Here is a 13,489-nt window from a genome sequence, read left to right as displayed (position 1 = left end):
ATATGTTTGAGATCTCCTTAGTTTGAAAAAGCAGGCAAAAACCATATCAGTAATGGTTCCATCAAATGACAAAAGTCTTTCAACCTTCCCCACCCAAAATTGGAATCTGGAAATAAAACACTAATGAATTAAAAAAAAAAAAGAATAAAATTAAAAATAGCAAATTTAACAGACTGAATTCAGAAGCCTTGGGAAGTAGAGTTTTCCCAGAAATGTAAGGCTAGTTCAGTCTTAGAAAACCTATTGAATACAACAAATACCACAAAATAGCCAAAGGGAAAAGGGGTAATTTTTTTTCGTCCCTTACTCCTTTTCTTCAGTTGAGATGAGTCTTAATTATGCAGCCCTGCCTGCATCCTCCTGGCTCAGCCTCCCAAGTGGTGGCATTACAGGCATGAGCCACTATACCAGCAAAATGTTTCTTCCATGGTCAACTATCACTTACCTAATGGAGTGACATACCTGTTCCTTTGTCCATGTCTCCGTCTGAGATATTTACGGATGCATTACTTCTCAGAATCCTGAAAGTCAAATATAAGGATTGACATGGTAAATCATCCAAAGCATGGTTCCTAACTTAACTACTAGGACAGTGTTATAATCAAAGAAAAAAATTCAATATAATAAGATAAAATGTCCCTACTCGCTCATGTGTTTGAAAACTTGGTCCCCAGCCAAGGATGACTTGGTTATGGTAGTGTTTTTTGAGAAGTAGATTAGTGGAAGACCTTTGAGGGCACTAGCCCAGACTTTCTACTTACCCCATTCTCTGCATGAAGATCTAAGAAACAGTACCGAAATTGCCAAAGCAGTAGAGGAAGCATCAACCCTTCCCCACTATGTCGGACTGTGTGTTCTGAAACTGTGAGCCAAACAAATCCTTACATGGGCTGGCAAGTTGCCTCATTGGGGAACAGTACTTGCTTTCCCATCCTTGGGACTCATATGGTGAATGTAGAAAACCAACCTCCCAAACTCCATATGCGCACCATGGAATGTGCATGCTCACATACAAAATAAATAAAAAAATAACATAAAAATCCTTCCTCCCGGGTTGGGGATTTAGCTCAGTGGTAGAGCACTTGCTAAGCAAGTGCAAGGCCCTGGGTTTGGTCCTCAGCTCTGAAAAAAAAAAAAAGAAATAAAGAAAGAAAAAGAAAAAAATCCTTTCTCCCTTAAATTGTTTCTGTCAGGTGATATTGTCAAATAAGGCATGCAGGGGTGGAACTATCGATCAGTTGAGCACTTATCTAGCATATTCAAGGCCCTAGTGTTAATTTCTAGCATACAAGAAAAATAATCATTTGTAAAGTCGTGTCAATGATTAACCTGGGAAAAAAATCTCACCAAACCATTATCCTGGTTTTGAGCTACATTGGACTGATTTTGAGCCATCTCAGAGTGTTTCTAACACAGTCCTTCACTGTGTTTTCTTCTTTATTGAAGATTGTCATGGGCTGTAAAAAATAAATGAAGCCACAGGAGCAAAAATGATCAGAGTGCACAAAAAACAGCATGAGCCTCTTGCCTGGTCACTCAAAAAGTTCAGATTGCCTAATCCACCTGTACATAGACTACATTTGGAATGATACCAAGATCAGCATGTCCCCTGATCAAGAACATACAAAGTCTAAACATGTTTCGTATTTATAAAAATATCTAAGTGGAGATGGCTTAGGATGGAACTCAGTTGGTGGAGTGCTTGACAAGCACCCAGCAAGGCCCTGGAAGCCATCACCAGTACCACATAAACTGGGAATGGTGGCACATGCCTGTAATCCCAGGACTCACGGAGTGGAAGCAGGAGGATCCAAAGTCGAAACCATCTTCCATTTTATAGTTGAGGTCAAGGGCACGACAAATATAACCTCTACACTTGGAAGGTTGAAGAGATCTGATGATCAGGGTATTCAAAGTCATTTTACGTTAAGTAGGGAATCGAGAACAAACAGCCTGGGCTACTGAGAGACTGTCTCAAAACCAAAAAAGGAACATAGGACTGGGACTAGGATTATCTCAGGAGTTGAGCATTTACCGAGCATGAATGAGGCTGTGGATTTAATCCCACAGCCACAGGAGTAAGGGTGGAGTCAGACAAAAAGAAGAAAAATCGCATCTTTATAACAAGATTAAGTAAGTAGGTTCAAGGCTGGAGAAATGGCTCAGAAGTTAAGACCACAACACCCACATGGCAACTAACAACCTTCTATAACTCTAGTTCATGAGACCCTAGGCTTTGTCAGGCACTACATCCATGTGATACACAGATACTACATGCAAGCAAAACACCCATACACATAAAACAATGTATTCCAAAAGAAAAAAATGAAAAGAAAGCAGCGGAAAATTCACAAAGCCTCAACCCTCGATGATGAACTGCAGTCAAGTAAGGGGATGCTGAAAGTAGAAGTAAACGTCTTCCTCATGGTCACACTAATTTGTTGTCTAACATTAAATGCTCAGGCTGAAAAATATATACATGAGCATCTTGCATTTAGGAACACACCCACCCACACCCACACCCACCCCAATTAAAGAAAGAGCTCTGAATTGGAAAGAAAGTGGGAGGGGGGAAATTTGATAAGACCTAAGGGGAGGAAGGGGAGGACACGCTAAAATTACATTATATACTCAAAGGAAAGGAAAGTAGAAAATGGACAGTGTGGTGGTCCATGCCTAGCCATTACTTCCAGCACTGAGAGGACAAGGCAGGAATATCTGCGATTTACAAACAAGCTTGGCTACATAGCAAGATCCTGCCACAAAGCAAAATAAATAATAAAACATGGGAGCTTGGATGACTCATTGGTTATGGGCTCTGGCTGCTCTTCCAAAGGATCAGGGTTTGATTCTCAGCACCCACAGTCACCTGTAACTTCAGTTCCTAAGGATCAGATACTCTTCTGACCTTAGTGTGTACCATACATGCATGTGTGCAAAACACTCATACACATAAAGTAAACATAAATAAATTTCAGAAAAATGACAAAAAGCTGGGCAATATGGAGCATGCCTGTAATTCTTGAACTGGGAAGACGCATGCCAGAGCATGATGAGTCAAGGCCAGCCTAAGACACACAGTAAGGCACTGTCTTTTAAAAAAATAAAAATTAAAAAATAAATAAATAAATAAAAATGGAGCCGGGCATAGTAACTCAAGTCTTTAATCCCAGCACTTGAAAGGCAGAGGCAGGTAGATCTCTGTGAGTTCTCGGCCAGCCTGGTCTACAGTGAATTCAGGGATAGCCAGGGCTATACAGCGAAACTCTGTCTCAGAATACCTCCCCCCCCCCATACACAAAATAGACTGCCTCAAAAATTCAAATGGGGTTAGGGAGATGGGGGTCACTAAAAAGCACTTGCTAGGCAAGCCTGAGGACTGGAGTCTGAATCCCCAGGACCCAAGCTGGCTGTGTACTGTGTGCATGTATAATCCCATTCCCCATAGGAGATAGAAGCTGAAGGGCCAGCTATATATGGTGGCAAATAACAAAGAAATCTGGTTTCAGACCAGATCGAAGGCAAAGATGTCACTCTAGATTTACCTCTGATATCTGTGTCCACATAGACATGTATACATGCACACACACCTGCACACAAAACATAACAGTGAGGAAAACTCAGTACTGGAGACAGAGTAAAAGGATTTAAAAAAAACTATCAGAAGGCTGAGACAGCGTAGAGCAGTACTTACCTGCCAGCCTGGTCAACACTGAAACCCTGTTCCTAACAAACAAAACCACACAAATGAACGCTGCAAAGACAGATGGTAACTTTTTTTTTTTTGTTTTGAGACAGGGTTTCTCTGTATAGTTTTGGTGCCTGTCTAGAATCTTGCTTTGCAAACCAGGCTGGTTTTGAACTCAGAGAGATACACCAGGCACTGCATCCCGAGTGCTGGGATTAAAGGTGTGCACCACCACTGCCTGGCTGCTAACTTTTTTTAAGAATGCAAAAAATAGCCAGGTAGTGGTGGCATGCACCTTTCATCCCAGCACTTGGAAGGCAGAGACAGGTAGATCTCAGTGTGTTCAAAGCCAGGCTGCTCTACAAAGCCAGCCCCAGGACAGCCAAGACTGTTACACAGAGAAACCCTGTCTCAAAAAAACCAAACCCAAACCAAAACTCTCCCTCCCACAATCCAAAAAATGTCATGCAGTCTTGGAAATTCTACTGCCATGAATTTGGCTGTCCTAAAGCAATGAGGTATTCTGCTTTTATAAGGTCTTTCTATGATATCTCTATAGTGGCCATTCTTTAACAGTGTGTATTGTCGATGTGTGTTTAGGTCATGTGCCACAGTGTAGATGGAAGGCAGGAAAACCTGCGGGCCTTGGTTCTTTCCTTCAGTTGTATAGGTTTCAGGGGACTGGACTCAGGTTGTCAGCTTGGTTGGATGATGAGCACCTTTACCCACTGATCCACACTATAGGGGAAAACTGTATTTTAAGATCCTGCTATAGAAAAGATGGTCACATTCATGCAAGGGCACCTTGGCTTATATCCAGACACTACCATGCTTTTATTATAAATTCTTTTATCTACGACTATTTTTAAGACAAGGTCTTATCATGGAGCTTCAGCTGGCTTGGAACTTATTCTGTAATCTGTAAATCATGCCCAAATTCAGGGCTCCACCTGCCTCTGCCTCCCTGGTGCTGGGATTAATGGCATCCACCACCGTGCCTGGCCTACCTGTGACTATTCATTAGTTTACATCTGGCATTAAAATTCTACAAAGTTAGTCAGGGCATGCACCTGTAGACCCAGTTAACCATGGATAGTAGGACCGAACTCTTGTCCATTTCAAGAGCAGCAAGCCTGTTTTATTTTTTAACCCACTGAAACATCTCTCTAGCTCCCGCACAGAGCTTTTTATGTAGGTGTTGAGGACTGAAACTGTTTAGCAAGTATTCTTATCCACTGAGCCATTTCCCCAGCTCCCAAATTATAATATTTTAAAATGTAAAAATTAGGTTGGTGTCCAGTGGTAGAGTGCTTGCCTAGCATGCCTAAGGTCCTGGGTCCGCATCTCAGCACTGCCAATGTCAAGATATCAAGACTGGTGGCAAGGCCTTTAATTGCCTGTAATTCCAACTACTTTGGGAGGCTTAGGCAGGAAACCACAAGTTTAATTTGCTCGGGCTACAGAGTGGATTTAATATCAGCCTGGATAATTAAGGGACATCCCTGACTCAAAATGAAAATAAATAAATAAATAAATAAATAAATGCATCACTGGTATAGTACTTGACTACCATGCATAAGGCCCCAGGGTCAGTCTCTAGCAACACACACACACACACACACACACACACACACACACACACACACCACCACACAGATTAAATAAAAAAAATGGGGCAAGAGTCGGGGTTGGTGCTTAAAAAAAGATGGCTCATTGGTTAAGCTGTTTTTCCTGACATTTGGTTGCCCGCACTGATGTGGTGGCTGAAAACTGTAACTCCAGTCTTAGGAGATCCAGCCCCCTTTCTTCTGGACTCCACCATACATACATGTGGTATAGACATATATGTAGGCAAAACACCCATACATATAAAATAATAAAAACAAAATTTAAAGAAAATGAGAGGGCTGTGTGGTGCAGTGGTAAAGCACACACACAGCCATACATTTTACCTCAGCATTCTTGAAGTAATGGATTGGGCTCAGAACTAAGTTCAGTCGTAGACTGTTTGCCTAGCATGTGTGTGAAGACCTAGGTACAATTTTCAGAACCACAGGGGAAAATTGGCTGTGGGTGTAAGCTCAGAGACAGAGCATGTTACTTAACATGAGGCCCTGTGTTGAATCATCATCATTGGGGGTGGGGGATTGCAATGTGAATAATGCTTTTAAGACCTAATTCTACCATTAATTAGAAAGCTGACCGTGGTTAGTAACCTTATAAACTCTATGACAAAGTACCAGAGACAAACAACTTAAAAGGAGGAAAGATTTATTTTGACTCACAGTTTCAAGTTTCAGTTCATGGCCAACTGGCCCTGCTCCCTTCAGCCTATGGCAAGGAAGATAGATCATCATGACAAAAAGCACAAGGCAGAATGCAGCTCATGATGAAAATAGAAAGGGATCATAGCCACAATCTCTCCTTCAAGGCCACATCCTCAGCTTCCTAGCATAAAACCCATCTCCAAAGGAATCCTGTGTTACATTTGGAAACCAAGCCTTGAGCAAATGAACCTTTGCTGGACACATAAAAATCCAATCCTAAGGGGCTAGAGAGACGGCTCACATGTTGAGAGTCCTGGCTGTTCTTCCAGAGGTCCTGAGTTCAATTCCCAGCACCAATATGGTGGGCTCACAACCATCTGTCATGAAGTCCGGTGCCCTTCTGAGCTGCAGGGATACATGCAGGCACAACACTGTATGCATAATAAATAAATATTATTTTTTTTTAAATCCAATCCTAAACTGGGCATAGTGGAACAACCCTTCAATTTTAGCACTGGAGAGGCAGAGATCTCTTTTGAGTTCAAGGACAGCCTATTCTACATAGTGAGTTTCAAGACAGTCAGGGCTATGTAGAGACATCGTTCCTCAACAAACAAACAAACAAAATAAATAAATAAATAAATAAAATTCTTCCGGTTTTTGGTAAAAATTCAAAAGAGAACTTTCATGTTTAAGTCTTTTTTTTTTTTTTTTTTTTTTTTTTTGGTTTTTTGAGAGAGGGTCTCTCTGTGTAGCTCTGTTCCTTTCCTGGAACTCACTCTGTAGACCAGCCTGGCCTCGAACTCACAGAGATCCACATGCCTCTGCCTCCCAAGTGCTGGGATTAAAGGTGTGTGCTACTGCCGCCGGCCTTCATGTTTAAGTCTTACACTAGATGCTCAATAAGTGGTATGAAGCAATAAAAGCTCAATTATCATATATTACATGTGCATGTACACACATGTTATAATAACTTCTAAAATTTTTTAAGAGCTGTGTGCGAAGGTGAATACCTTTAATCTCGGCACATAGCAGGTTCCAAGCCAGACAGGGCTATATAGTGCAACACTGTCTCAAAAACAAAAACAAACAAGAAACCCGTAGGTTACACCTTATGTAAACTCATAAATAACTGGCTTCTGAACGTCCTCAGTGAAAGGAAGGAAGACCAGGGAGAGCTATATAGAATAAATTAGTTCGCTACCATGAGGCATATAAACCAGAGTTCATTCTGAATACATAGTTCAGTCTGAAAACGCTTGTTTATTTTTTTTGAGATTGGTCTCATGTCAGTGAGACTGGTTTTGATATCCTCCTCATCCTGAATTCAGACCCTGAATGCTGAGACTACAGGAGTGCACTACCATACCCTGCTGTGTCGAGGTGCGTTCTTGATCTTCATTTTCCTGGGGAGAAATTCAGAAGCCAACTGATTTCAAGTTGTAGGATCGGCTGTAAAAGCAAGTACCCTAGAAATAAAATGAGTAGAGGATTTAACTTACAGTGGGAATGGCGAGACTTCCTGAAGAGGCCAGATGGTAATATTTCAGGCTCTCCAGATCACATAGCCTGCACAACCACTGACCTATGTTATAGTACAAACGATCCCAGACAATAATGAAGATGACTGTATTCCAACAAAACCTTTTATCAAGCAGGAGCTTGGCGGGCTGGTAGTGTAACTCAGTGGCAGAGCACAGATATGAGCATTAGGTACCACCCCAAACACAAAACCAAAACCAAACCAGGAGCTTTCACCATCTAGCGAACTTCCCTTGGGAGCCATTTCCGTTCTTCTGGCCCTCAGCAGCGGTGATGAGACAGGGAAACATATGGTCTACTTAAACTGCTCCAGAAGGACATAGCGTAGTGTCAGATAACCTATGTTTAGAAATGGCACTCCTGGAGCTCCAGGAGTCCATTCGGCGAGAGAGAGGAGGGATTATATGCTCAAGAGATATTGAGACCATGATTGGAAAAAGTACAGAGACAACCAGCCAAACTAGTGGAAACACATGAACTGTGAACCAATAGCTGAGGAACCCCCATGGTACTGGACTAGGCCCTCTGGATAAGTGAGACAGTTGTTTAGCTTGAACTGTTTAGGAGGTCCCCAGGCAGTGGGACGGGGACCTGTCCTTGGTGCATGAGCTGGCTTTTTGGAACCTGGGGCCTATGCTGAGACACTTTGCTCAGCCTTGGTAAAGGAAGGAGGGGACTAGACCTGCCTGGACTGAATGTACCAGGCTGGGCTGACTCCCCAAGTGAGACCTTGCCTTGGAGGAGGTGGGAATGGGGGGTGGATTGGGGGGGGGGGAGGCTGAGGGGTGGGAGGAGGGAGGACGGGAGAACCCATGGCTGATATGTAAAATTAAATTAATTATAAAATAAATTTTTTTGTGTGTTTCGAGACAGGGTTTCTCTGTGTAGCTTTGCGCCTTTCCTGGAACATTTTTAAAAAAGCCATTTATAATCCAAAAGAGAAGCAACAAAAAGTTGTCTGTCACTGTCTATGATTTTCCCACACTCAGCTGGATCAGCCATCATTTTGTAAAGAAGCAATGGCAGGGGCTGGATAGATGACTCAGAGGTTAAAAGCACTGGCTGCTCTTCCAGAGGTCCTGAGTTCAGTTCCCAGCAACCACATGGTGGATCACAACCATCTGTAACAAGATCTGGTGCTCTTTCTCTTCTGGCCTGCAGGCATACATGCTGACAGCACACTGTATACATATTAAATAAATAAATCTTAAAAAAAAAAAAAGCAATGGCAGGCGTTAACAGTGGCAGAGATTCGAGGGTGACTACCTGTAATCCTAGTACTCGGATGGCGTAGTAAGGGATTGCCAACTTTGAGGCCATGCTGGATTAAAGTTCCAGGTTAACCTGGGCTCCAGGGACCCTGCCAAATCTTTAAAAAGAAACAAAAAACAGTGAGAAGAGAGGAAAATACAAGATACTGCTTGGTTTAACTCAGTCATGTTTTTTGTTGTGATTGTTTTGCTATGTTCAGGGTCTTGCTATGTAGTCTATGACGGCCTCAAAATGGCAATCTTCCTACCTCAAACTGCCTGGGATTACAGCCATTGCACTTGGCTTACATCATTAAATGTTATTTTTCATATCATAAAGGGAAAAATCCTGCTGAGTGATAATGTGTGGTCTACAGAGTGAGTTCCAGGGCAGCCGAGGCTACACAGAGAAACCCTGTCTCAAAAAACCAAAATAAACAAAGAAATAAAATAAAGGGGAAACCCCAATAAAACATTTGTGATACACTATACATTTAGTATTTAGCCATTATCCTAACTCACAAAAAGGAAAGACCCCTAAGGGCAGGGTCTGGTAACCAACTAGAACAATCTCAGGTAGTACTTACTATCTATGGAAGAAGCCTGGAATGCCACATGGTGACCACTTTCCTTTTTGTTACCAAATGAGAAACCTCATCAAAAGTACTAACAACTTACCAAGGCTTTCCAACTGCCTCCCAAAGGTGTCCATGGAAACAGATATCCTGGTGTGCTGGTGAATTTTGAACAGGTCAGTCTATGGGGCAGCTCTTAAAAAAGTTTATCTTCACCAAAGACAAAATTCTGGCTTCCCAGCAACCTGCATGTTCAACAAGCATTCCAGGTTATTTGATATATAATCATATTTTCTCTTTGTTTATTTTATTTTTGAGACAGGGTTTCTCTGTGTGGTTTAGGTGCTTGTCCTGGACCTCTCTCTGTAGACCAGGCTGGCCTCAAACTCACAGAAATTTACCTGGTTCTGCTTCGCGAGTGCTGGGATTTAAGGTGTACACTACCATCGCCCAGCATATAATCATATTTTGTCTCATGGTAATTATCACCATCAGGAAAATATAATCCTGGAAACTGTAATAGCCTGATAGCTCATGCTTTTCACAGGGATAAGGAGGCTGAGGCAGAAGGACTGCCATGTCTTAGACCTGCCTGGGCTATATATCCAGTTCATGACCAGCCCCTCACCCCGCCAAATTCCAAAGTAATCATAATGATTTTTAAAATGTTAAAAAAAAAAATCTTTCAGTGAGCATTCAAATTTATTTTTATGTAGACAGATTTGAATTCAAATCTCCTACTGTATCTAAAATCTTGGAATTTCCAATTTTACCATATATAAAAATGGAAGTCAAAAAAGGAGGTTAGCTTCTTTCTCCTTTATTGTAGATTTAATATCTTAATCTATTTTTCCATAACTGGTAAATGTGAAGTAACTGATGCCTAGTAAGTCCACCTTCCTTTTCCCTTCTCTCTCTCTCTCTCTCTCTCTCTCTCTCTCTCTCTCTCTCTCTCTCTCTCTCTCTCGTTTGTTTTTTTGAGACAGGGTTTCTCTGTATAGCTTTGCGCCTTTCCTGGAACTCACTTTGTATTGAGATCCGCCTGGCTCTGCCTCCTGAGTGCTGGGATTAAAGGCGTGCGCCACCATCACCCGGCTCCTGTTCCTTCTCTTTAGCTAGGCAAGCCCAGAGGAGACACTGAATCACTTACCCAGATTTTACCATGATTTCAAAACTACATTCTTTAATAACCTCACTGGATCGAAGGGCTCAATGTATGTCATCACAAGCAGCATATTTTCTAACAGCATCATCTGGAGATAGGAACAAGAAACAAATTAAGATAGAATAGTCAAGGTTTGAAATCAAACCTTACTTTAATTTTTTTCCTCCTTTGGCATCTACATAGTGTAAGGATTTGATCCTTAATTACGTCATCAGCCTTCGCCGGCTTCCCAGCCTAAAAGGTGGGTGAACCCTCTGTGGGCTCTCTCTCCTCTCCTCTCCACTCCTTCCTCCCATCGGATCCCCTCTCTCCCCTCCCCCTTTTGTGTCTGTCTCTGTTTCTCTCTCTTTTTCTCTCTCTCTCTCTCTCCCTCACCTCCCCCCCAATAAAGTTCTAAAAAGGTAACCATGGCTATGATTCTTTGAATCAGCACGCTGCTCCACCAGCATGGCCGCTGCAGGTGGCGACCAGCCACGAGGGGCAGCGCCGTGGCATAACTAACATTGGTGCCGTGACTCGGACACACCACCGAGCACCGAGGACCTGCTGTAACTACTGCCGCCTCTTCCCCCCTCCAGCGAGACCGCGAGCGCGCGTGTCCCTCGCCGCCTCCACTGGACCCCCACCACTACCGCCATGATTCTTCACCACAGTAAGTCCGCTGTTCTCGCGGCTGTAGTCTGAGCTATATTCTTTGCGACGGACACCCCGGGGGTTGTCCTCGGGCTGCACTGACAACGGCACATTTTCCTTTCTGACGAGAAAGTAAATGCTGTCTTGGTCTACAGGGTGGACCACCTGCAGTACAGCCGCAGCCCTTCGCATCCCTTGACGAAGAGGATGGCGAAGTTGAGCTGACTCATGGATCTCGCTCCACTCTTTGGGAACACCCAAGATTGTAGTCTAATCCCGGTTTGTTATTTTAATTTTTTTTATTTTTTCTCTCGGCTACAGTCATGGGACAAAGGGGCGAATACATTAGCGGACAGGGGCTGGCACCGGTAAACGTGGCCACATAGCGACGTAAACCTGGCCCCATAACAGAGTTGCGGTAACTTCTGCAAGCGAACGGGCAAATAAGAGTTTCTTTATCTCCAAGCTTTCTACGAAAGTTCTAACTAAACCCTTCTCCTTCCCTACTTCTGCGTCTCCACGTGCAACCTTTTCCGTCCTACTTCCGCTGGCAGTGGGCGGGCTTAAGTGGACGGGCTTGGGCGGTTTCTATGACTTGCCCTAACTCACCTTAACATCACCCACCCATTCTCAAACTGCCTTGAGAAGCACAGACGGGTCTGGAAGCGGCTAAGATCCATGCAAATAAATTTACAGTTGTCAGGATGGCTCTTAAGCCAAAAGATCAGTTTATAGCCTCAGACAAGTCTTCCAAAAGCTGTCCTTAAGACACCAATCATCAGAAAAAAAAAAAAAAAAAAAAAAAAAGGTTCAGGACACGGAGTAAAATCTGTCTTGTTCCCCAGACCTCCCTGACTGAAATTTAAGCATCTGGAGAGCAAGGCTCCTGACCCCACGGGCAAAAGAGTCATCTGTGGCATTTAAGGTGTGCCAGGGAAGAGATAAAAGCCCGAAAACAAAATTGCCAAGTGCTGGCACTTGCTGACTCCCAAAAGCTGCTGGGTTCCTTTTTTAAGTGAGGAAAAGGCCATGGACTAGAGAATGCCCTGCCAGGCCATCAACAGCCTTGTTAAAAGTGCCGCCTAGAAAGACATGAGTCAGCTGACTGCCCCCAGGCACCAAGATGCATGGGTACATCAAGCTAAGACCTCCAGCAGACCTAGGCTTGGCTACAGTCATGGCAGGGAACCCAGAACGCAGCAGGGAAGCGATCCGTTTCTTTCCTTCTGGGACACCAGAGCCACTGACTCAGTCCTGGGAGTTTTGGGATGCCACCTCTCCTTTATTGTTGGGTACAGAGGACAGCCTTACCACCTCACCAGATTTAATTGCACTTTCAGAGTTACTAAATGAAAAAAGATTTCCACCTAAAATAATAGCTCATTGCTTCACTCCAGATCCACTGCCTGTGTTTCTCATGTGCATACAGACAGGGCCCTGATCTTTGCCTTGTCCCTATTTGCAAAATAAATAAATAAATAAATAAATTCTCATGTACCACAAGCTTTTCTCTTCCCAGTTCCCTGTTCTAACTCGCTGTTCAGCTAATGGTACAGGACCACCACAGAACCAGAGTCCAGAGATCATCAAATAAGGAACTGTAACAGCTAAAAGCATCTTGTCAGAGAGTTCCCAGCCACAACCAAGAGGGATAGATGTCTCCAGAACAAACGGATGACAGACAGCATCCCACAACGCCTGTCTACCTCGTAAAACTCCCCTTCTCCATCCCCCCCAGAGCCAACCAATGTCCAAAAGTCAGCTGGAAACAGTTTTTGAGAGGAACGACGCCCCTAATCCCATCTACCTGCTTTTTTATAATAAGGGAAAGTCTGGAATGTAGGGATTTGATCCTTAATTACGTCCTTAATTACGTCAGCCTTCGCCGGCTTTCCAGCCTAAAAAGCGGGTGGGCCTGCTGTCTCCTCTCCTCTCCTTCCTCCGGGCGGCTCCCCTCTCTCCCTCCCCCCGTTTTGTGTCTCTCTGTCTGTTTTTCTCTCTCTCTTTCTCCCCCCTCCCCCCCAATAAAGTTCTAAGGTAACCATGGCTATGATTCTTTTAATCAGCACGCTGCTTCGCCGGCATTGTCGCCGAGGGCCAACGCCGCGGCATAACTAACACATAGTCTTGCCACAGATTTCATTTTTCCCTCCCTCTGCCCCCTCTCTCCAGGGTACTTTCAAACCTTTGTTTACTCTCTGGCACAACACATAAATGAATAATTAAATACATTTAATGTTTATAACTAAAACCAGTATTTTTTTTTACTCTTACCACTTTGTATAATATTTAAGGTCCAGCCTTAAATTTATACAAATCCAGGGGCCCAGGAGAGACACTACCCACGGCGTGGGAATGAATCCAGTTGC

At 43.4% G+C, this 13,489-nt stretch overlaps 1 long non-coding RNA gene across 13 annotated transcripts in view; it reads right to left on the bottom strand.

Annotated features, from left to right (window-relative positions):
- LOC107403015 (uncharacterized) overlaps nt 1-13,489 on the bottom strand; it is a 59,887-nt gene that overhangs the window by 31,349 nt on the left and 15,049 nt on the right. For 9 of the 13 annotated variants that reach the window (XR_013047999.1, XR_013048002.1, XR_013048007.1 and 6 more), the window contains exons 4-7: nt 10,473-10,575; nt 9,426-9,567; nt 7,325-7,424; nt 463-521 (exon numbers count right to left, since the gene is read on the bottom strand). This is a non-coding gene — a long non-coding RNA (uncharacterized LOC107403015). Of the gene's footprint in view, nt 1-462; nt 522-5,973; nt 6,020-7,324; nt 7,425-8,763; nt 8,867-9,425; nt 9,568-10,472; nt 10,576-13,489 lie in introns of all 13 variants that reach the window. The other 4 variants (XR_013048000.1, XR_013048009.1, XR_013048008.1 and 1 more) reach the window with 3 other exon arrangements.

This window comes from Peromyscus maniculatus, chromosome X (assembly GCF_049852395.1).
Source record: "Peromyscus maniculatus bairdii isolate BWxNUB_F1_BW_parent chromosome X, HU_Pman_BW_mat_3.1, whole genome shotgun sequence".
Lineage (NCBI taxonomy): Eukaryota > Metazoa > Chordata > Mammalia > Rodentia > Cricetidae > Peromyscus > Peromyscus maniculatus.
Note: the sequence above shows the minus strand (reverse complement) of the source record. Positions and strands in the feature narration are given on the sequence as shown.